The sequence below is a fragment of the Mauremys reevesii genome, linkage group 5 (genome assembly GCF_016161935.1).
Source record: "Mauremys reevesii isolate NIE-2019 linkage group 5, ASM1616193v1, whole genome shotgun sequence".
Lineage (NCBI taxonomy): Eukaryota > Metazoa > Chordata > Testudines > Geoemydidae > Mauremys > Mauremys reevesii.
Genome location: NC_052627.1, coordinates 137247783 through 137270770, shown reverse-complemented (window position 1 = coordinate 137270770; position 22988 = coordinate 137247783). Strand labels below are relative to the sequence as shown.

At 54.0% G+C, this 22988-nt stretch overlaps 1 pseudogene; it reads right to left on the bottom strand.

Annotated features, from left to right (window-relative positions):
• Positions 1-9026: 9026 nt before the first annotated feature.
• Positions 9027-11276, bottom strand: LOC120406938 (annotated as a pseudogene).
• Between the last annotated feature and the right edge of the window lie 11712 nt (positions 11277-22988).

The following is a 22988-nucleotide window of genomic DNA, read 5'->3' as shown; positions in this document are numbered from 1 at the left end:
TGGACACAGGTCAGTACCTTGTTTCCATACCAGAAGGAGGTGGCATGGCAGGTGAGGTTGCAGAATCTGTGACATGGCTTGTGGCAAACTATTGGAGAGGATGGCAGCCTTGAACCTGACTCATAGGGCTTCAACATCAGTTTAAAAAGCAGAGATGGGCTTGAGAGGAACAGAGCCAGAGCCCAGTAGCTGGGGGAGGGTGGGATTTGGGTCAGGCTCATTTCTGATTTTCCTACTCCAATGTGTAGCATTTCCAGCAAAACCCAATGGCCTTTCCTATGACGCACCACTTTGATCCTCTCCCAGTCCGAGGGTCAGTGGATTGTCCAAGGGCTGACGGGCCTGTGCCCCGGCTCTGAAAATGGCCCCACCCCAGCAGAAATCCACCATGGACAGCAGCCCGTGAGCCCAGCAGAAGTGACTGGCAGGCAGGTGGGTGGGAGAAGCCCCAGCGCCCCAACCCCACCCCAGCAGGAAGCACCAGGCAGCAGGAAGCCTCACCTGGCCCTCTACGCTGCAGCCCTGGGACCGCAGAAACGCTCACCCCTGTGAGGCCCTCAGGGCTGGGAGCTCCCACTCCCACTGCATCCCCAGGACTAAGGGCGATGGTAATAGGAGCCCGGTCTTGGCCACTGTGCGGGGTTGGCTAGAAAGGAGAAAACTGAACAGCAAACACAGTCAGGGGCTGCCAGGTGTCCAGTTTCTGACCAGAACACCTAGTTGCAAAGGGAGCCTGTGGCTCCGGCCACAAACACCATCTACACAAGAAAGTCCAACATTTGAGTTACAAACCATCTGTCCATGCAGTTCCTGGAAGTGGCCATCATGTCCCCTCCAGATCTCAGGCTTAGGGGCCATGGAGGATCCATGCACCGGGTTCTCATTCTGAGCACCAGCTCAAGAGCACCCATTGGCTGGGAATGAAGGGCCACGGGAGCAGGGGCATGGTATCAATAGTGGGACTGCTGACAGTCATTGAACCAAACTGCAACCCCATAACGGAAGCCACTTGAAGTCAGTGCTGCAGCACCTCCTCCCACATACACACTCTAGTTCCAGCACGCTTGAATGGAGCTGCGGTGGCGGGGTTTGAAGGTGGGGGTGCATGCATAGGCCCCCTCTCGGCTGCGCTCTGCTCAGGGAGCCAAAGCGACATGCTGGCCACTTTCTGGCAGCCGCCTGAGGTGGGAGGTACCACAGGGAGCTCTGCACCCGCACCCTCCCATGCTCCAACCTCGCCCTGTGCCCTGATCCTCTCCCGCAGATCCAAACTCCTGGTCTGAGCTGCTCCTCCACCCCTTCCCACCCCTCTGCCTCATCCCCTGAGTCCTCCCACACTCCGAACTCCTCAGCCCCATCCTGGAGCACACCCCTCCTGCAAAAATTCCCAAAACCCTCATCCCCGGCCCAACCTCAGAGTCCCAGCCAGTGAGCTCCTCACCCCCTCCTCACCCTGGCTCCCATCCCAGCTTTCTCAGACCCTCCTGCACCCCTGAACCCCTCATTCCTGGCTCTCACCCCAGAGTCCACACCTCTGGAGCCAGACCCTCCCACCCTCCCACACACTGCACTCTCAAACTCCACTGCCCCAGACCCTCCTGCACCCTGAATCCTCATTCTCTCCTGGCCCCACCCTGAGCCAGCACCCTCAGCCACAGGCGGAAGGGGCAGGAAGCCTCACCACCACCACTCGCTTCTCCAGCCCAGGGCCCCAGGAAACCTTAATCCTCCTCTTCTGGGCTCAGGCCTGAGCTCCTGCTGACACAAATTCCAGAAGCCTGTATCTGAAGGCTTGTGTGCAAGGGCCATGCACCTTCAGAGAATCCTCTCTCCTCCCCATCTGTGCCCACTGCAGCTGCAGCCTCACCCCAGGCCTCTGCAGCACTTTCGGAGGAGGAAAATCCCACCACCGGCAGGGCCAAATTTTGCACCCAGTTCTCTGCTCCGAGCTTTGCCTCCTGCAAGGGCAGGCTAAGCTGGTGAACTTCTGAGGTGCCCGCCAGTACCTGGCCTTGAGGCCCAGCCTCTGAGAGGGCCGTGGGGGAGTAAGTTCTGAGACATTGCGTCCCTGCTGTTAGCCCCAGGCAGATACAGATGCAGACACAGACACAGAGCTGCTCCAGGGCTCCTCAGGGTCTCCCAGCCAGGTCACTGTCAGCATGCTGGGGCAGGACACCGCGTCTCCTGCTGCCCAGTGCGCTCCTGCTCACACCACCAGATGCCCTTTCCTCTCCCCTCAAAAATCTGTTCAGCCCAGGCAGCTGCGGTTGCATCCTGCAGCCTCTTGGGTGACTCCAGACATGCTGCAAACTGTTAGCAGGAGTTTCTCTCTGAGGAGACTCCAGGAGAAGATCACTGGATTGACTCACCGACCAGGAGATAGAAGTTAGCCATGGCGCTGGGCTTGATGCGGCACAGAATACAGAGCAAAGACACAAGCAGGGGGTGAGGTAAAGTTTGAGAGAAGTGATTATTTATTACATCGTGTTTGGTCACACGCTCTTTCTGGCAGCGCTCATGTATGGCCCCTGGTGTCTATGCAGCACTCCGGCACAGCGGGCCCGATCCTGAGGGAGGCCTCCAGGCACTGCCACGGGGCTGCAGCAGTGAATCCTCTCAGGGAATTTCTTTCGCTAATGCCCTTTGCTGAGAGCAGGAGCCTAAACACGGAGTGTGTGTTCAGTGCCCACTGAGACCCAGGCCAGAGCCCCCTGGGACTAAATCCCGGCATTGACTTGAATGAACCATACAGTGGATTTACACCAGCTGGAGGGTCTGGTCCATTCCAAGTTGACTCAATGCTGCCAGGGGAGTCTGGAGTGAGCGGCAGGTTCCCGCCTTCTCTCCTTGGGATTGCGCTGCGCCTCGGTCAGGGCTGGGCACGGGAGGCTGTGGGGCCGGGCCATGGCCGAGTCAGCTGCAGTCGGGTGCAGTGACCTCAGGGCTGTGAAGGGCCCTATGAAGCAGCCAGGAGAGAGTTAATGACTGACCCCGCTACTCCCTGCCAACAACAAAGTCCATAGAACAGAACTGAGCCTCAGGAATTGGCTGTGGGATTCTCCAACTGAGACATTAACACCTGATCTGTAGGTTCTGGGGGAGAATGAGCTGAAACAATCATGATCCGGAGAAAGATGGTGGAGAAGACTGTCAGTTCATACTGAGCCAAGAAAACGGAATTTGTGGAATGATGCCAAGTGCATTCAGCCTTCCAGGTGGATTTGTAAGCAGGCCCATGGACAGGCTGGCTGTGACATGCAGGTCCCATCATCTCAGAAAGCACCTTTAATTTCAAGTCATTATGGAGCATATTTTCCAGCCACCTACTGCGAATGAGAGGAGCCCTGTGCACTGGGGCAGCATAGAAATGTGTGCATTGCAGGGATGCTTTGTCTTGGTGTGATATTTGACTGTGGCAGAGAGAGCTGCCCTATGCCGCTCAGTGTGGCTGGTCTGTAATTTGTATGTTTCCCAGGTCTGTCCCTTGAATAATTTTTTGGATCAAGGTGGAGTTATTGTTTCACAATCACCCAGTAAATCATGATTTCCTTGACTCAAATTTCTAATTTTTTGCACCTTTGGATCAGATATGGACTTCACCTGAGTAGGAGGGAAATAGACTTCTATGATGGAGGCTGCCACAACTGATTAAGAGAGCTTTAAACTAGAATTTGGGGAGATGTAGTTGGGAGATGTCCAGGTAATCTCCCACACTGATTTTAACAGTGAGAGGAAGAAAAAACGGACAAGAAAAGATACTGTTGTGGGTAGGAGAATGGACATATGGAGGAAGGGTAGTGTAGATACCATTCTAATAGGTGATACTGGTGGTAAAATATCTGGGCCTAATCAGTAAAGAATGTGAGTGAAGCCAAACAGCAGAATTAAGATGTTTGTACACCAATGCGAGGAGCCTAGGTAACAAAATGGAGGAACTAGATCTCCTGGTGCAGGAAGTGAAACCAGATATTATAGGGATAACAAACATGGTGGAGTAGTAGTCATGACTGGAGTACAGGTATTGAAGGCTATGAGCTGTTTAGGAAAGACAGAAATAAAGGCAAAGGTGGTGGGGTAGCATTGTATATCTATGATGAGGTTAACTGTAAAGAAATAAGAAGGGATGGAAAGGATAAGACAGAGTCTGTCTGGGCAAAAATCACAGTGGGGAGGAAAGCTACTAGAGCCTCCTGAGATAGTGCTTGGGGTGTGCTACAGTCCAAACGCTACCAGGATCCAACATGGATATGGATAGAGACCTCTTTAATGTTTTTAATGAAGTAAACACTAATGGGAATTGTGGGATCATGGGAGACTAACTTCCCAGATATAGACTGGAGGAGCAAGTGCTAGTAATAATAATAGGGCTCAGATTTTCCTGGATGCGATAGCTGATGGATTCCTTCACCAAGTAGTTGCTGAACCAACAAGAGGGATGCCATTTTAGATTTGGTTTCGATGAGTAGTGAGGACCTCATAGAAGAAATGGTTGTAGGGGACAACCATGGTTCAAGTGATCATGAGCTAATTCAATTCAAACTAGATGGAAGGATAAACAAAAATATATCTGGGACTAGGGTTTTTATTTCAAAAGGGCTGACTTTAAAGAATTAAGGAAATTAGTTAGGGAAGTGGATTGGACTGAAGAACTTGGGAATCTAAAGGTGGAGGAGGCCTGAATTACTTCAAGTCAAAGTTGCAGAAACTATCAGAAGCCTGAATCCCAAGAAAGGGGAAAAATTCATAGGCAGGAGTTGTAGACTGCTGGATGAGCAAGCATCTCAGAGAGGTGATTAAGAAAAAGCAGAAAGCCTACAGGGAGTGGAAGATGGGAGAGATCAGCAAGGAAAGCTGCCTTATTGAGGTCAGAACATGTAGGGATAAAGTGAGAAAGGCCAAAAGCCATGTAGAGTCGGACCTTGCAAAGGGAATTAAAACCAATAGTAAAAGGTTCTATAGCCAGATAAATAAGAAGAAAACAAAGAAAGAAGAAGTGGGACCACTAAACACTGAGGATGGAGTGGAGGTTGAGGATAATCTAGCCATGGCCCAATATCTAAACAAATACTTTGCCTCAGTCTTTAATGAGGCTAATGAGGAGCTTAGGGATAATGGAAGGATGACAAATGGGAATGAGGATATGAGGTAGATATTACCACATCCAAGGTAGAAGCCAAACTCGAACAGCTTAATGGGACTAAATCAGGGGGCCCAGATAATCTTCATCCAAGAATATTAAAGGAACTGGCACATTACATTGCAAGCCCATTAGCAAGAATTTTTAATGAAATTAGTAAACTCAGGGGTTGTACCGTACAACTGGAGAATTGCTAACATAGTTCCTATCTTTAAGAAAGGGAAAAAAAGTGATCCAGGCAACTACAGGCCTGTTAGTTTGACATCTGTAGTATGCAAGGTCCTGGAAAATTTTTTAAGGAAAAAGTAGTCAAGGATGTTGAGGTGAATGGTAACTGGGACAAAATACAACATGGTTTTACAAAAGGTAGATTGTGCCAAACCAACCTGGTCTTCTTTGAGAAGGTAACAGATTTTTTTTAGACAAAGGAAATGCAGTGGATCTAATTTACCTCGATTTCAGTAAGGCATTTGAGAGGGTTCCACATGGGGAATTATTAGCTAAATTAGAAAAGATGGGGATCAATATGAAAATGGAAAGGTGGATAAGGAACTGGTTAAAGGAGACTACAACGGGTCATACTGAAAGGTGAACTGTCAGGCTGGAGGAGGTTACTAGTGGAGTTCCTCAGGGATCGGTTTTGGGATCAATCTTATTTAATCTTTTTATTACTGACCTTGGCACAAAAAGTGGGAATGTGCTAATAAAGTTTGCGGATGACACACAGCTGGGAGGTATTGCCAATACAGAGACGGACCGGGATATCATACAGGAAGATCTGGATGACCTAGTAACTGGAGTAATAGTAATAGGATGACATTTAATAGTGAAAAGTGCAAGGTCATGCATTTAGGGATTAATAACAAGAACTATTGTTATAAGCTAGGGAGGCATCAGTTGGAAGTAACAGAGGAGAAGGACCTCAGAGTATTGGTTGATCACAGGATGACTATGAGCTGCCAATGTGATATGGCAGTGAAAAAAGCTAATGTGGTCTTGGGATGCATCAGGCGAGGTATTTCCAGTATTGATAAGGAGGTGTTAGTACCGTTATACAAGGCACTGGTGAGCCCTCATCTGGAATACTGTGTGCAGTTCTGGTCCCATGTTTAAGAAGGATGAATTCAAACTGGAACAGGTACAGAGAAGGGCTACTAGGATGATCCGAGGAATGGAAAACCTGTCATGTGAAAGGAGACTCAAAGAGCTTTGGGTTGTTTAGCCTAACCAAAAGAAGGCTGAGGGGAGATATGATTGCTCTATATAAATATATCATAGGGATAAATACCATGGAGGAAGAGGAATTATTTAATCTCAGTACCAATGTGGACACAAGAACAAAAGGGTATAAACTGGCCATCAGGAAGTTTAGACTTGAAATTAGACTAAGGTTTCTAACCATCAGAGGAGTTAAGTTCTGGAACAGCCTTCCAAGGGGAGCAGTGGGGACAAAAGACATATCTGGCTTCAAGACTAATCTTGATAAGTTTATGGGAGGGGATGGTATGATGGGATAGTCTAATTTTGGCAATTCATTGATCTTTGACTACTAGTGGTAAATATGCCCAATGGCTTGTGATGCGATGTTAGATGGGATGGGATCTGAGTTACTACAGAGAATTCTTTCCTGGGTGTCTGGCTGGTGAGTCTTGCCCACATGCTCAGGGTTTAGCTGATTGCCATATTTGGGGTCGGGGAGGAATTTTCCTCCAGGGCAGATTAGCAGAGGTCTTGGGGTTTTTTCACCTTCCTATGCAGCGTGGGGCACGGGTCACTTGCTGGAAGATTCTCTGAACCTTAAAGTCTTTAAACCATGATTTGAGGACTTTAATAGCTCAGACTCAGGTCTGATACAGGAGTGGGTGGGTGGGATTCTGTGGCCTGCATTGTGCAGGAGGTCTGACTAGATGATCATAATGGTCCCTTCTGACCTTAAAGTCTATGATTCTATGATGTCAAAACCATCTATACATACATTTAAAACGTCCAATTGTATGTGGTAAGCAAGGATGTCTCAAAATACGTTTGGGCCACCGAGGAGATGAAGCCAGTCTCGCAGCTGAGCCTGAATTTAACAGCTGTTCGAACTCTTCTATCCCTGCCTTGCTGTGCCACGTATCAAAACATATCTGTCCCTTCCAACCCAACAGGAGCAGTCCCTCCCAAAACTGTAACTTCCTTGGAAGGACCCAATCGGTTGTTTTTCTGCATCTCAGGCTGCTCTTCCTTCAAAGACGTGGAATATTTATTTCCAAGGGCATTTATTAATGGGAGAAAGATGACAGCCCTGAGGACTGATGTCTACAGCAAGTAGCTCAGCCGATGGACCTCTACCAACACCCCCCCTCCTCACTGGGGATGGGAGTAGCTCCATCTCTGAGACCTACTCAGTTCTTAACCAATAAGCTACCAATAATGGTGGTGGTTTGGGGCACCTCTCTACTGGGACCACAAGATTCTTTTCACAGAAGATGATGAACAGCAACCAGCTGTCAACAACCTTCAGCCATTACCAGCTCTAGTCAGATACCACTTGCCCAAGGCAGCCTGGCCCTGGTGAGTCATGCTGCTATTGCAATGCGTGTTACGAGATTCCAGGGCTAGAAGGGACCATTGTGATCATCTAGTCTGTCCTCCTGTATAACACCACCGGAGACTGTCACCCAGTGACCCATCCATAGAGCCCATAGCTTGTGGTTCAGCTACAGCACGAATTCTAAAAAGCCATCCAATCTTGATTTAAAGATGTCAAGAGGAGAATCCACCACATTCCTCAGTAAGTTGTTCCAGTGGTTAATTGCTTCTCAATATGAAGCAGTAACTAAGCTCTGAGATGACAGGCAGGGGGTCAGAGTTCTTTAAAATACTCACATATTTTTGCTATTGTGTCCATATGAAAGGAAAACAGAACAGCAAGTGAAGTAAACAGCACAGGTACCAAAAACTGCCCAATAAACAAGAATTGCCCATTTCGGACACTTCTGAAAGGAAAAAAGTTATTCTAAATTGGGCTGACCTCAACCCAGCTATGCAGAACCTGCCCAGAAGGCCATTAAAAGCATCCCCATGATTTCTGGAAGGACACACTTAAGGCTGCAACCCTCAGACCAGGCTGCAATTAGATGGGGAAAAGAATCCTGAGCTGGGTTTATACTCCAGGGTCTGATTCTGGTCTCTCATACAGGAGTAACTCAAGCCAATAGAATGAGACTAGTGTGAGAACAGAACCCGGCCCTTGCTTTTCAAAGGAATAGCCCAGTTCCAAAGCCAGCATGACTGTGTCTTGACAGCAGAGTGAGTCTTCTGCATCCCTTGGAAATTCTTCTTTCTTGAGGACGTGCCCAGAGCTGCAGCAGACCTCACTCCTAGCCCTGCTTTACATTTGCCCCAAGACATCCCCACGGCCCTTTGGAGGAGGTGGCTATTGTTCCCGAGGTGGGGCTCCCCACCCCCAAAGAACCAAGAGGCCGGCTCTCGCCCCAGCCCTCAACTCACACTGAGGAGGAAACAGGACACCCTTGAGCAGTGGATGACGAGGCGGGTTTCTCCCAGCCAAGCCAAGTTTATTGAGAATAGGAACTGAGCAATCGTTTCACGCGGGTGACAAGTGCACATCCCCCACCCGCACACACCTCTCCCCCTTCCTCTAACGGCTGCCACCGCCCCCGCCGTGGGACAGGAGATTTCGGTGGGAGGATGCAGCCAGAGGGACGTGCTGCATGGCCAGAACAAGGATAACAACTACCAGGGCCACAGCTACCAACCTTGATGTGTCTCCTTTAAACGACAGTGCACCCTCCGCCTCCCAGCGTTCATGCAGCCTGCCGACTGACCCAGGCAGAGGGTCTGCCCAGCAGATGAGCCGACGGGCGCACTCCACTCAAGAGCCTTCTACTTGGACAGACAGGCACCCAGCTCCTTTTCTAGTCCCTGGACAAACTGATCATTCAGGAAGAGCAACTGCCCATGGGGCAGGAACTTGCTCAGGATAATCTCGGTCTTGTCTGCCTTGAGGACCACGTCGCTGCCCTGGTTCAGCAGCTTCAGATGCTCCAGGAGATACTTTACCACCAGCCGCAGGGTGTTCTCGGCCAGCATCAGGTTCTCCTGGGGGTCGCACACCAGAACGAAGCCCAGAGACAAGACCCCCAGCCAGAGCACCGTCTTGTTCTCACAGAAGGATCCCGGGAGGGAGGCGGAACACCCCACATGGGGCATCCTGGAGGAAATGGGTTCGTCGGGCAGCTGGACAGGAAGTCAGAGGCAGGGCGCCTGATGCCTGGTGCAGCAATTTACATGTTGAATCCACCTGCCTGGGAAAGGCCAGAAACAGAGAGAGTCATTTTATAAGAGGATGGGGTTAAGAAAAGGAAACGGGGCCTGAACATCCCTGGAAGATCTGCCTGATAGCAAGATGACGCAGGCTGCAGATTCATCCCCCAAGGGGAACGTGTGGGAGCCCCATCGCTTGGGAAAACAAAGCCCTGCAGAACAAGCCTGCTCTGGGCCGTGGAGGGCTGGAAGGACGTACCAAGTCTTCCTCTGGGATGAAGCACAGAGCACAGCTGGGTATTTTACTTTATAAAGAGCTCCCTGGAACGTTCACATTCGCTCCTCTCCCCAGTGGGGATAAGGGACCCAAACGTGCCTGCTCTAGAGTCTATGGGTACATCGACCCTACCAAAACAGACCCATGGCAGCAAGTCTCAGAAGCCGGGTCAGCTGACTCAGACTCACGGGGCTCATGCTACGAAGCTAAAAATAGGAGCTCAGACATTCAGGCTCGGGCTGGAGCCTGGGCTCTAAGACAAAAGAGTGGCCAGACTGGGTCAGACCAAAGGTCCATCTAGCCCAGTATCCTGTCTGCCGGCAGTGGCCAGTGCCAGGTGCCCCAGAGAGAGTGAACAGAACAGGAAATCATCAAGTGATCCACCCCTGTCGCCCATTTCCAGCTTCTGGCAAACAGAGGCTAGGGACACGCAGAGCATGGGGTTGCATCCCTGATAATCTTGGCTAATAGCCATTAGTGGACCCATCCTCCATGAACTTTTGAACCCAGTTATACTTCTGGCCTTCACATCATCCCTGGCACAAGTTCCACAGGTTAACTGTGCTATGTGGAGAAATACCTCCTTTGGTTTGTTTTCAATCTACTGCCTAGTAACTTCATTGGCTGACCCTGATTCTTGTGTTATGAGGAGTAAATAACACTTCCTTATTCACTTTCCCCACCCCAGTCATGACTGTATAGACCTCAGTCATATCCCCTTAGTCGTCTCTTTCCAAGCCTAACAGCCCCAGTCTTTTCCATTTCTCCTCAGATGGAAGCTGTTCCATACCCTAGTCATTTTTGTTGCCCTTTCCTGTACCTTTTCCAATTCTAATACATCTACTTTGAGATGGGATGACCAGAACTGCACAGAGTATTCAAGGTGTGGGCGTATCATGGATTTATACAGAGGCAATATGATATTTTCTGTCTTATTCTCTATCCCTTTCCTAATGGCTCCTAACTTTCCTCTCTGCTCGCCCAAGGTCTCCACTGCTATTTCTAGCCCGGTAGCATGAGCCCAATTCAGTTGTCCTGGGCTTGGAGTCTTGCTGCAGGCCCTGTTCTCTGCAGTGTAAATGTACCTTAGATTCTATAAAAGCAGCAAAGAATCCTGTGGCACCTTATAGACTAACAGACGTACTGGAGCATGAGCTTTCGTGGTGAATACCCACCGTCACATGCATGACGTCGGATGTAATTTCACCCAGGAAAGCTCATGCTCCAATACGTCTGTTAGTCTATAAGGTGCCACAGGACTCTCTGCTGCTTTTACAGATCCAGACTAACACGGCTCCCCCTCTGATCCTTAGATTCTAGGACACTAACTCCCCCCCACCCCCTGTGCTGGGCCCTGCAGCGCAGTCACAGTCAGATGGGGGTGAATCCTTTACCTGGCCACAGCCAAAATCTGCTCCTTCCTGCCCAGTCTCTCCTTCTCGAGATCATGCGGCCCGGGCTCCTCTGGTGACTGGTCCAGCCTCTCAGAGCCAAAGACCCTGGAATACAGCACGGCAGAGCCCAGCCTCTGCCCCGGGCCGAGGTGCAGCGATGGATGAGGAATGCGTGAACCATGATGCTGCATCCTAAGGAAGGACACGCAAGCGGTGAGTGATCATCACAGGATATCGGCGCGTGCGGCTCAGAGTGCCAGGGCCTCTCTACAGCCAGCTGGGAGGATCATTCCCCTCTTCCCAAAGCTCTGGAATAACAGGAAAAGGGGGGAAATAAGAGGCACCATCAACACTAAGCACGACTCTACCTGCTTCCCAAAGAGGCTGAGCCCGACTCGCCTCTCACTCCCCACACCCCTCACAGCAGGGCACTTGGGGCTCCTTTCCCCAGCCCCGGGAGGGGCAGTTGAGGCTGGGAAGGAAGATGTGGGCGGATGTGACACGACAGCCCCCTGCGGCCAGGCGTGACAGGCTCACGCGGTAGGGGGATGGCGTGGAGTCGCCAGAGACGCCCAGGGTGGCGACCCGACTGCCCTGCAGGATGTGGTGGGTGCAAGACAAGGCACAGCGGTGCCAGGGCACAGCGGGGACGCGTGGCAGGGCCAGGGCACCGTGACTACGCTGTGTTAGTACGGTGGGACTGGCGAGGCCTCAGGGGAGATGTAAGAGAAGTCACAGGGGGTGTCTCAGGGGCGGCGGGGGGCGCGGGGGAAGGAACGATGGAGCAGCTGAAGGAGGATGCAGGGTGTCAAAGGGCCCAGGAGGGTACAAAGAGTCATGGAGGGTGCAGGGAAGGCAGGGAGGCCCATGGGGGGCAGCGGCACAGCTATGAGGGGAAATCTGGGTGGGCCCCAACGCCACAACCTCTTCCCAGCCCCGGTGCCCTCAGACACAGGACTTCACCCACCGAGCTGGGCAGGCACCTGGGGCGGCTCAGACCATGGCCTGGCAGAGGTGCCGGGCGGCAGCACCGCACCAGCGCCAGAGCTGTGCTCAGTGGGCTGGGTACCCGGGGAAGGTGCAGGGTGGCGCTCAGAGGGGAGTCCATGGGGTTGCAGAGGGTGGCCAGAGGCGTGTGGGGCACACTGGGGTCTAGGGGAAATGCAGGGCCGGGGCGGAGCTGCAGAGCGGTGCCGGCGGGGAGGCACCAGGACCCGGGGTGGGGAAGGTGCGGGGGGCACACAGAGGAGGTGCAGGGGTTGCAGAGGGTGGCCAAAGGCGCGTGGGGCACACTGGGGTCTAGGGGGCAACAGGGAAGCCCTGAGAGCCGGGGAGCTGCAGAGCGGTGCCGGCGGGGAGGCACCAGGACCCGGGGGGGGGAAGGTGGGGGGGCACACAGAGGAGGTGCAGGGGGTTGCAGAGGGTGGCCAAAGGCGCGTGGGGCACACTGGGGTCTAGGGGGGCAATACAGGGAAGCCCTGAGAGCCGGGGGGGGGAGCTGCCGAGCGGTGCCGGCGGGGGGAGGCACCAGGACCCGGGGGTGGGGAAGGTGCGGGGGCACACAGAGGAGGTGCGGGGTTGCAGAGGGTGGCCAAAGGCGCGTGGGGCACACCGGGGTCTAGGGGAAATGCAGGGGCCCTGGGGCGGGGGCTGCAGAGCGGTGCCGGCGGGCGGGGCTCACCGGTGCACGGCAGCAGCTGCTGCACGGATCGGACCCAGGCGCGCCCGGCCGCGCGGGCACGCGGCGACCTGGGGCTCGGGCCGCCCCGGTGCATGCTGGGAAATGTAGTCCGGTGGCCGCGCGGGGCCGGCAGCTCCTGGAGCCCCGCCCGCACTCACCGCCGCGCTCCTCGCCCCCGGCGCCGCGAGCCCGCGCACGGCGCATTCCCCACAGGGCCAGACGGGAGAGCCCTCCGGGGATTGGCTGCCGCCGGCAAAGGGGCGGGGAAGAGCTCTGCGGGGATTGGCCATCTCTGGGAGGGGCGGGAAATAGCTCTGCGGGGATTGGCCATCTCTGGGAAGCCGGGAAGAGCTTTGCCGGGATTGGCTATCTCTGGGAGGGGGCGGAAAGAGCTCTGCGGTGATTGGCTATCGCTGGCAGGGGCGGGACATAGCCCCGCGGTAATTGGCTGTCTGGGAGGGGCGAGGCCAGCTCACAGCACAGCGCTTGGCCGGACTCCGTGGGGGCGGGATCTGCCCAGGGGCAGTGCGGGGTTGGTGGAGCCGAAGCGGCCGGTTCGGGCGCGGGGACCCAGCTCCCGGCCGGCGGTGTGGCTGCAGGCCCGTGCGCCCGCTTCGGCTCCGGCCAATCCGGAGTGAATCCGGATCAAGCCCCTACCCCGAGAAACGCGCGGGGGCTGTCGCCGCTTTGAACGCGGGGTCCCCGGCGGGCTGGCGGCAGAGCCGCGCCTGCGCTGCTGCGCTCCACGGGGTCTGTGTCCTCCACGCGTGCACGTGAGGCGCACCCCGGTCACCCAGCGCTGCCCCGCCGGGCTCGCGCCGTGTGGACAGGCCCAGTGGGGGCGATTCGCTGCAGCGAGCCCCCGACAGCGCCCGCTGCTCCCGACGGGTGGCCAGTTCCTGGACGCTGCCCGGCGATGGGCCAGAACAAGGGACCGGGACTAGGCCCCTGGTCACAGCCCCCCCTCCTCCCCGCATCTAGCTTCCTCCGGCGCCTACCGGCGGGGGGGGGCCCTGCTGGCCGGCGCCCGGAGCTGCCGGGAAGAGGTGCCCTGGCTCCGTGGGGCTGTGGCTGGGGTTTGCCTCAATCAGGAGCTGTGGGGGGAAGCGCAGCCCGACCCTCAGGACTGAAGGGGGAGGCAGCAGCAGCCTGTGTGCGGGGCTCCGCCTGCCCCAAAAGGGACCGTTTGGGAACCGTACCAGGTACACACCTGGGCTCAGGCCTCCGGGCGCAGCTGCCAGTGGATGTACCCGGCGGGCTGTGGAAGCAGATTTCACAGTGCCAGGGATACCCGCTCTCCTGCTTGTTTCCGGGTACCTCTGATTTGGTGTCAGGCACCTGCTGTGGGGCCGGAACAAGGTGTAAATTACAGCAACTGGCCACTGAATTCAGCCCCAGGTTTCCAGTTTCCCCACTGACCACAGTGTGGCTGTGAACATACCCAGGCCAGGTGGCCTTAGCTCAGGGGTGGTCAAACTATGGCCCCCTCCTGCACCCCACACCCCTCCTCTGCTCCAACCCCTTGCCCTGAGCCCCTTCCTGCACACTGCTCCTGCTCTACATTTATGACCCTGCATGCAATTTCCCCACCCAAACGTGGCCCTTGGGCCAAAAAGTTTGCCCACCCCTGCCTTCGCTGAACCCAGGCCTGCTTCCTGCCTGAGAGCTCTTCTATTCAGCCAGCAGAGGGAGCTCCAATGTAAGGTTTGAATGTAAAGATATTGCTGCTGAGTGGTGATGGGGGCATCTTAAAACAACTGGGAGAAGTGGCCAGAAAGTCCTGGTGTCTGTCTGAAGCTCCCAGCCTTTGAGGAGCTGGGGCTTTCTGACCAGATTCCCAAGGTCTCCTGCTTTCTGCTGTGTTGGAGAAACCAGGCCTTTCTCTCTGTATTTCAGTCTGGGTTGTTTTGCAAGGTTTCATCCAAGGATCTCCAAACACTTCATAGTCATCAAGGAATTAAGCCTCCTGTTCCCCTCAGAGGCTTTTTATCCTCGTGTTGCAGATAGGAAAAGTGAGGCCCACAGGGAGAGCCTTGCCAAAGATTTCACAGTGCCAGGGATACCACTAGACAGCGTGTGTCCACAGAAACCCTGCTCAGTTACCTGGCTACATCTCTGCACTCGTCCCGCCAGCCCTGGGAACTACATAACAAGCTGGTACTGACCCAAGGTAACAGAGTTCCTCCTTTAGCTCTTGGGTACATTCTGTGCAGTGCAAAGAACACGTGTCCTGTCTGTACCTTAATGAGAGTCAATAAAACCAGGCAATGCCCAACATACTAATTAATTCTTTCACTCCCAGAGGAGACAAGGTGATGTAACGGTTGCCTGTGATAGCAGGTAACGAAACTTGAAGACTCAGGATGTCCCTTCCAGTCCTATATCCCCACGAGAGGAGAAAGGCCAGGAGGAAGTGCAAATTACCCAAACATCCCCCGTTTGTAAGAATTTGGCACAGCTCTGTGGCTCAGTGTGAGAGTTTGGGTTTTTTCCTTGTTGAACGCAGTTTGCTCATCCTGCAGAAACACACTGAGAGCAGGGCTGTTCCTGGTGTAACCAATATTAGGGTGCTTGCACCAGAGAGTCGTTTAACCCAGCCCCGTGCCATCGGAGCAGGACTGTTTCCCCCAGCTGCCCCCACATCAGTAGCCTGGTCATATCCCTGAAATGCACTACGTCTGGGTGTGACCAGAAATAGACACCAAACACAACACAGCAGAGTGGGCTTGAACAATGCACCCACGCAAACACAGCAGCATTTGAATTTCGAGACTCTCCCTAGCCAGTGCTACTGGGTGGCCCATTCCAGCCCAGCAGCCAAGCGCCGCCCTCCCTTCCGCAGGGATGGGGTTTTAACTCCTTTGTTCCTCAGCTAGTGCTGCTTTTGGCTGAGGGTGTTGGGCCACAGAGCCTGTCGCCTCTGGAATGCAGCCTGGGTTGGCGGCAGCTGATCCCCTCTCTTGACTGGTTGGTGGCCTGCCTGTCACGAGTTGTGTGGATCTCAGCCTAGTCCCTTAGCTGGCGGGTGTTTGCATCCAACCCCTCCCCCCACCCCCAGCAGCATAGCAAGGGCCACTCTATTGGCAGCCTCAGTAGAGGGCAAGGCCAGAATGGGCCCTGGAAACTGAGCCGAGCTGTCCTCCAGCTTAAGGCTGGGTCACTGTGCACCTGGCTTGCCCTGCCGCTGCCTGTTGTGTGGGAAATCTGAGGGTGTCAGTTTCCAGGGCTGCTAGCTGGCACTTTTCACCAGCACTAAATACATTCACTTTAAAACTCCCTAGTGAACTAAGCTTGCGTTGGGAATTAGTGGAGATGGATCAAAACCATCGTAGGGGCTGGCTACGCTCCGGGGACTCGACCGGCACAGCTACGGCGCCCTCGTTACGCCGGCATAACCCCGAAGCGGAGGCGCAGCTGCTTTCCCGATGGAGAGCGACACTGCTGCCCCAGGAGAGGTAGCTGGTGCCATGGAAGCATTCTTCTGTTGACCTAGCTGCGTCTCCACTTGGGGGCTGACCTAGCTGCGTCTCCACTTGGGGGCTGACCTAGCTGCGTCTCCACTTGGGGGCTGTCCGCACAGCCGTGTTCTCCGAAGGTAATGAAGCTGCCCCTCTCAGCCACTTGTCTGCTCTTGAAAGCTAATTCAGGTGAAGGCAGAGTGTGACTGTAAAGCAGAATCGCTATTTCAGAGTAACTCTGTGTAGACAAGCCCTAAGAGCCTGGCTGTACTGGGGTCTTTGGCACCAGCATAGCTGCATCAGTGCAACCCTCCAGTGCATTTGGATTGCAGTGCAGCAGGTAACTGCATCCATGTCATTGCACCACTACACATTTCCTAGTCTACCTCAAGCCTTAATTCTTCCTTGCCCGGACTCCCGTTGTATCCTGCCTTCTCATGGCTAGCCTGTAAGCGCTCCTGGGCACAGATCTCCTCAGTTTTGTGGCTTGCACAGCACTTTGCGCAGTACTAATAGTGATAACAGCAACTCCACAGTGAAAAGCAAACCCCTCAATAGTAAATGTAGCCTGCCTTGTCAGCCTTAATGATTCCTATCCTGAATGCCCAAAGGCAAGCATGTGCAGCCAATACCATGGTGGATAAATCATCTGTCACACTCAGGCATCTGGAGGAGGGGTTAATCAGACACGCAGCATAAAGCCTGCAGAAGTGAGCTTTTGGGGTGACATGGGAGGGTAGAACCCCAGCAGTCTGGCCCCTCCATGGTCACCTCCTTCCCCAAGAGTGATTTGTGTGTGTGTGTGTGTATTATTCTAAACTGTGTAGTGTTGCTGTGAGCTATTAAACAGCTGTTGCATTTCACCCCAGAGGAGGCTGCATTTCAGTAATGATTGATGTGATTAGGGTACCTTAATAGGCACACGCTGCTACTGCTTCCGTAATGAGTGTTTGTGAGATTTTACAAACGGTAAAGCGTCGGATACAACTCACTGATAGTTGTGACAGAAATATAAAAGAATTGAGCCTAAAACTATAGTTCTTACTCCTTGAAACACTGGGGGAGATCCAGCAGATCTGAAGGAAGCTTATGTTGTGCCAGTATTTAAAGATTAAACAGGATGTCCTGGGTAATTATAGGCCTGTTAGTCTGACATCGATCCTGGGGAAGATAATGGAGCGGCCGCTATGGGACTCGATTAATAAAGCACATCATTAGAAGGTGGTATAATAAGCCATAGTAACAGACACTTTGACAATTGATCCACCATTCACTGAAACATCTATTCATCCGTTATTAGCCCTTTGGACAAGGCGAGATCGATAAAAAGCAACAGGAACATTTTTGAAAAATCTGGGTGTTTTTATACGCCACCAAGGAGAAAAAGAAGGGCACAGCCCCACTGTTGCCCTCCATTTCGCCGTTGTCTTTAAGGTGAGCGTTACAAAGCATAGCAGCATCTGAGCTACATTCACCGGCATGTTCCAGCTGCTTTGGGCCATTCCACTAAAACAGCTGGAGCAGCCCAGTGAATCTAGCCCAAATTCTTCCCCCGCAGCGTCCCATCGCCCTCCATACATTCTAGCCCTAGAGCTTGGGTTTTAAAAAGCAATCCACGCCCTGAGAAAAGCCTGTGCCGTTTTGTCATTCTTTGCCTTTGCATCCGCTTGCCGGACAGTGCAAACATGTGCAGGAGAACTCAAGGTGGGTGGGGGATGGGCTTGTCGTGGAATGTGATTCGTAATTTTAAACGGCACACGGCGCCGGCTGCCCAGAGGAAACCCGGAGGGGGCGTGGCTGTGAGCAAAGGGGGCGGAACAGTCACGGGGCCCGGCCACGTGAAATCGACATTCCCATCCCTGGGCCAAGTGGGATCATAGAATTCAGCAACACGGTGACTCACGCTCAGAAATAGTTGGCAGCCAGTCGGTTCCCTGACTCCTGCGGTGCCATGGGAGAGACAGAGCACGCGGCCTCCTGCCTTGGCAGCGTTCGCACGGAGAGGCCCCAGTCACCAAGCTGGACGGCCCCGCTCTGTCCGTGCCCGTAGGGAAGGGCTGCTGCTTTTGAATGTCAACAGCTGCCTCTGTGACATCCCCAAAAGAAATGCCCTTGGCTGAGCCCTCATGGCGGGTGGGAGCAGGTTATCCCCTACCGGCCGACGGCAGGGTTCTTGCTCCTTCCTCTGCAGACTCTGGTGCAGGCCCCTGTCAGAGACAGGCTACGAGATTGGACGGACCGCGGGTCTGGTCCAGTCTGACACAGCCTATGTTGCTAGCTAGGTGAGCACGGTCACTTTCACAATGACCCTGCCACAGTCTGTGGTAAAACCCCTCCCCTCCCAGGGGTAGGGGACGGACTCAGGGGCTGGGGGTCTCTAAGTAGCTGGATGGATGCGCTGGGTGAAGGGCTGCGCCTGAGAAGCAGCAAAGGTGGTTACGGTCTGTTGAACGCAGCCCGGGCCCAAGCTTGCAGTCTGTACGGGTGAGTCAATGAGGTGACCTCTGAACTAAAGGGCTGCTACCTTAGCCTCTCCCTGGGCAACCCCTGGAGACCTGGCTCACCCTCTCGGACCCACAAAGCCAGTGCTTTACCCATAGGAGGAAGAGGTGCAGGATCAGACCCAGCAAGCACTAGGCTCACCAGAAAATCCTGAGGTGGGTGGGTGGATAAAGCAAGACACAGTCCTATCCCTGCGCTGCATAAAGCCAAACGCCCGCCCGCCTGCCATCTCACTTCCACTGAAATCAATGGCCAAACGCCCACTGGGGCAGGCCTGGCCGATCAGTACCACGGACAGGCCAGGCCAGAGCCCCCACTTCCTGAGTCTCATCTCAAAGCACTGCCTGGTAGTTAAAACATCAGCTCCCTTGTTCCCTGGGGCAGGAATGTTCCCTGGGGGACACACCCGCCCGTGGAATGTGTGAGGAGAGGGAGGGTGCGTGTACACAACTATCACACCTCAACAACTATCACACCTGCAGCACTTCACAAACATCAAAGAGGGAGCCAACCTGGCCCAGCAGGGCTAACGGGGACAGGGCCCAGCCTTCCCCCAGAGCCAGGCTGGACCTGCTGGGCTAACAGGGACAGACGTTGGCTCCCTTCCCCAAAGCCAGGCTGGCCGTGCAGGGGGACCATGAGCAAAAAGTGGGGCTCATTCCTTTCAGGCTGAGCGCACAGGTGAGTCAATTATGTTAAGAGCAGAATCTGTGAGGTAGAAAATAATTTTATCCCCATTTTATGGATGGGAAACTGAGGCGCAGAGAGTGAGTGACTTGCCCAGGGTCACACACAGGGAGGCTGTCACCAAGCAGGGAACTGACGGCAGATCTCCTGCGTCCCAGGCCTGTGTGTAATCACAGCCAGTCTTCCTTTAGCAGAAGGGTGACGTGGGATGGCAGGAAGCCAAGGGTGGAGGGAGGAGACAAAAGGGTGGTTAGGAGGCACTGGCATGGCAGGCCGTGGCCCGGGGCTGTTAGGCCAGGCCAGGGAACACGCTCTGGACAATTAGAAACCCGTCTCAGCTGGCACTAAGAGCCGTGCCAGCTCTGGGACTGACGGAGGTGTTGGCCTGTTAAAGACCAACTTGCCGAAATCCAGTTTTGGCTCACGGCTGCCGCGTGCGGATTCCACATCACGCTGCAACCTGCCGCAAAGAGCCCCAGAGTCCAGGCTGGGTGGGTGGCGGAGGAGAAATCGCAGTGGGGCAGGTTTGCATGATCCCTGCAGCATGGTCCAACGCGGTGCCCTGGGTTCTGTTCCTGGCTCTGCTGGGTGCCCTTGGGTAGGTCACGCCTCGCTCCTTTATAATGGGGGCTAGTGACATTCCCCACCCTGGCAAAGGACTTGCAGATCTGCGATGGAGCACTCAGCTGTGGTATCTAGAAACCTCCCTCCCCCCCGTGACACTCTCATCGGCCCTATTACAACCTACGCCGGTGAGAGGTGCCTGTTAGCACAACAGCCACGCATCCGCTGGGTGTGAGTCCTGCTGCCTCTCCTCCCAGTGGAAAATCCTCCAGTGCTCAGCCCAGGACAGAGCCCCCAGCGAACGGCGACACCCTCCCGAGAGGCTCCACCGCCCAGAATGCTGGGAGGAAGGAGGCCAGGCCACACCAGTGGCAGAGGTGTAGAGAGGCCACCCATCTAAATGGCATTGTCCTGAGCCAATCACAGAAAGTCACCCATGGGCCAGCGCTGCACGAACTGCTGAGCAGCTGCAATGAGGCAGCTCTCAATGCCCCCTTTGAGAACGGGGTTAAGGCGGGGCAGCCACTGAACTGTTTGTTTTAACGGGGTTTGCCACTGCGTGCCTCAGTTTCCCCATCTCAGAGCTACGGGGGGGGGAGAGGGGGCGCTCAGTGATGGTTTGCAAAAGCGATCCAAGATGCTCGGGAGAGTGCTGTAGACGGGCCAAGGGTTCCAATCTTTCCCGTTATAGGTGAGAACGTTTACTCAAACCTGGTGCTGCAATGCAGCCACCTCTGGGGCGAAGCACAGCCGTCCCGCTACCAGCCACGCAGCCGCAGTGAGAACTGGTGAACAGGAAACCCAGCATGTTTTCTCAGCCCCGTTTCTGAGCCTCAAGCCTTGCTGAGCCCCGGCAGGAAACGCCGCACACCAGAAGCGCTGACCCACAAGAGGCTCTGCCAGGTTTATTTTAAACTCGGCTGCCACGTGAGCAGCCTGCAAAGCGCTTGCCAGGCCAGCCCCTCCCATGCACGTGCCGGCGCGCTCAAGTGGGCAGCAGGGCAGAGCTTTCCCAGACATTAGCACGTCGCTTCCAAAATGGGCCCAGGGGAGTGGAGAGTTTCGTTTTCTCACCACTTTGAGGAAGCCAAAACCGTACGCGTGACGGGTGGGGCTGGTTCATGGAGCCACGTGAAATCCTGCCTCCTTTGGCTAAGGATGTAAGAGACACACGCCAAGATGCAACGGGCCCAGGAATTTACAAGGAGTTGGCTTGCTGCTGTGATTTAAAACTTTAAAAAAATTACTCATGAGCTGAGATTTAACGGCGCTGCCTCCACACTAGAGCTAGGCAGTAATCCCCATTTCCCCCCTTATACCCGTTAAGCATCACAGACCAGGAATCCAAGCGACTCGGAGTTTGTATGGAGACAGGAGAGTCGCTAAGGTGGGGTGGGTGCAAATCAGGCCTTAAATAGCCCAGCCGCTGAGATCACACCTGTGCCTTCAGTTCGGTCTGCACGGGAAGCCGAGGCCGTTACAGCAGCAGGTTTCAGATTTCGCATCCTCCCATCACCCCACGCTGAAGTCCAGGCACTATCTCAACACCTTGGGTTGGCCCTGGGGCTACAGTGAAGCTGCACCCAGCTGTACGAACGTCATTCCACCGGTACCTGGTGGAGACCTTCCTGACTCTGGGGCCCGCTGAGCTCAGACGGGTTTGCACTTGCCACCTGGGCCACTGCATGTACAAAGGGAGTGGAGTTACCACCACAGCTTGCAATCTGGGCAGGTGCACTGAGCCGGATCCTGTGCAAATTCCCTTAAAGTAATGGCCCAGGGCCCCACTATCCTTGCCCAGAATCCCTTCCTTGGGGCCCTGCCCATCCCAGAAATCGTGAGGGGGGGGTCCTGTGTGGAGCTTGGAATGTTGGAATCTTTTATGGTCGCTGCCTGCCTCCCTGCAGACTTGCAGGATTGCAAGGAATTCACAGGCTTGACACTGCAGAAGCTGCTACACCTCCCTAGACCGTAAAGCGCCCTGGAGCACTGCAGAAATAAAGGGCAGCCTGAAGGTTCATGCAATTGTTTGCACTGGGTGTGTGAAAGTGGAGGTGAAGTGCTACCAGTTCCGAACAGCAGGGCCTTACCCCAGCAAGCTATGCCGGGCCCCTGCAGCAGGGCTGTAGTGGAAGTTTGCTCTGGGTGTGGCTACATCAGTGCAGTTTTGCACCTGTGCAGTTTTCACAAGAGTTTGTACATGTGCAGCCAGATTCTCCTGGTATAAACCCAGCAAAGTCAATGGACTTACATGGATTGAAGAACAAACTCAAGGAACCTGACCTGACAAGCCTCTTCCCTGGGTAGCGGATAGTTGAAGCTCAAGGATGCTGGACACTGATTGCACAAGTACTTTTGACCCAGAGGTTTATTTTTCTCGTGGTTACACATCACTGCATAGGAAACCAGGTGTCTCCTCTCCCCAGACATAGAAAAGTAAGTCACGAAGGGGGTGTAAATCTTTTAACACAAATGTACAGACAAAAGAAAACAATCACACCGCTCACAATATCCAACACCCTGCAATCAGCCTCAGTCCAATGAGTCTCCTGTACAACTCGGGTAGCACCCACCTGATCGGTCAGGGCAGAGCACCGCTATGTTAAAGGCAGGAAATTTACACTGAAGGGTAGTTTGGGAAGCACCAAGCCCAATTCTCTGCTGCCTTGCACCTCACGATGTCATTTGCACCAGTGTAAACGCGGATTGGGTAGCATTTCCATGGTGCGGGCCAGATCGGTTTAAAGCTTGAGTCAATGGCATTGCTTCATACTTACGCTGGAAGGTGCGGGATCAGAATCCAGCCCACTGTGTCATTTATGCCTCCACCTCCATAGAGGGTTTTATTCTTGTTGCATCCACGAATGAGTGATTTGATCATTTGTACTAATCGACATTCGAAATGTTTGGGTCATAAATATACATGAAAGATAACCCTGGAGCCCTCCCCACACACTACATTAAAAAAAAAATCGCTTAACATATTTGGAAATAGCATCATTAAAAGACAAAATCT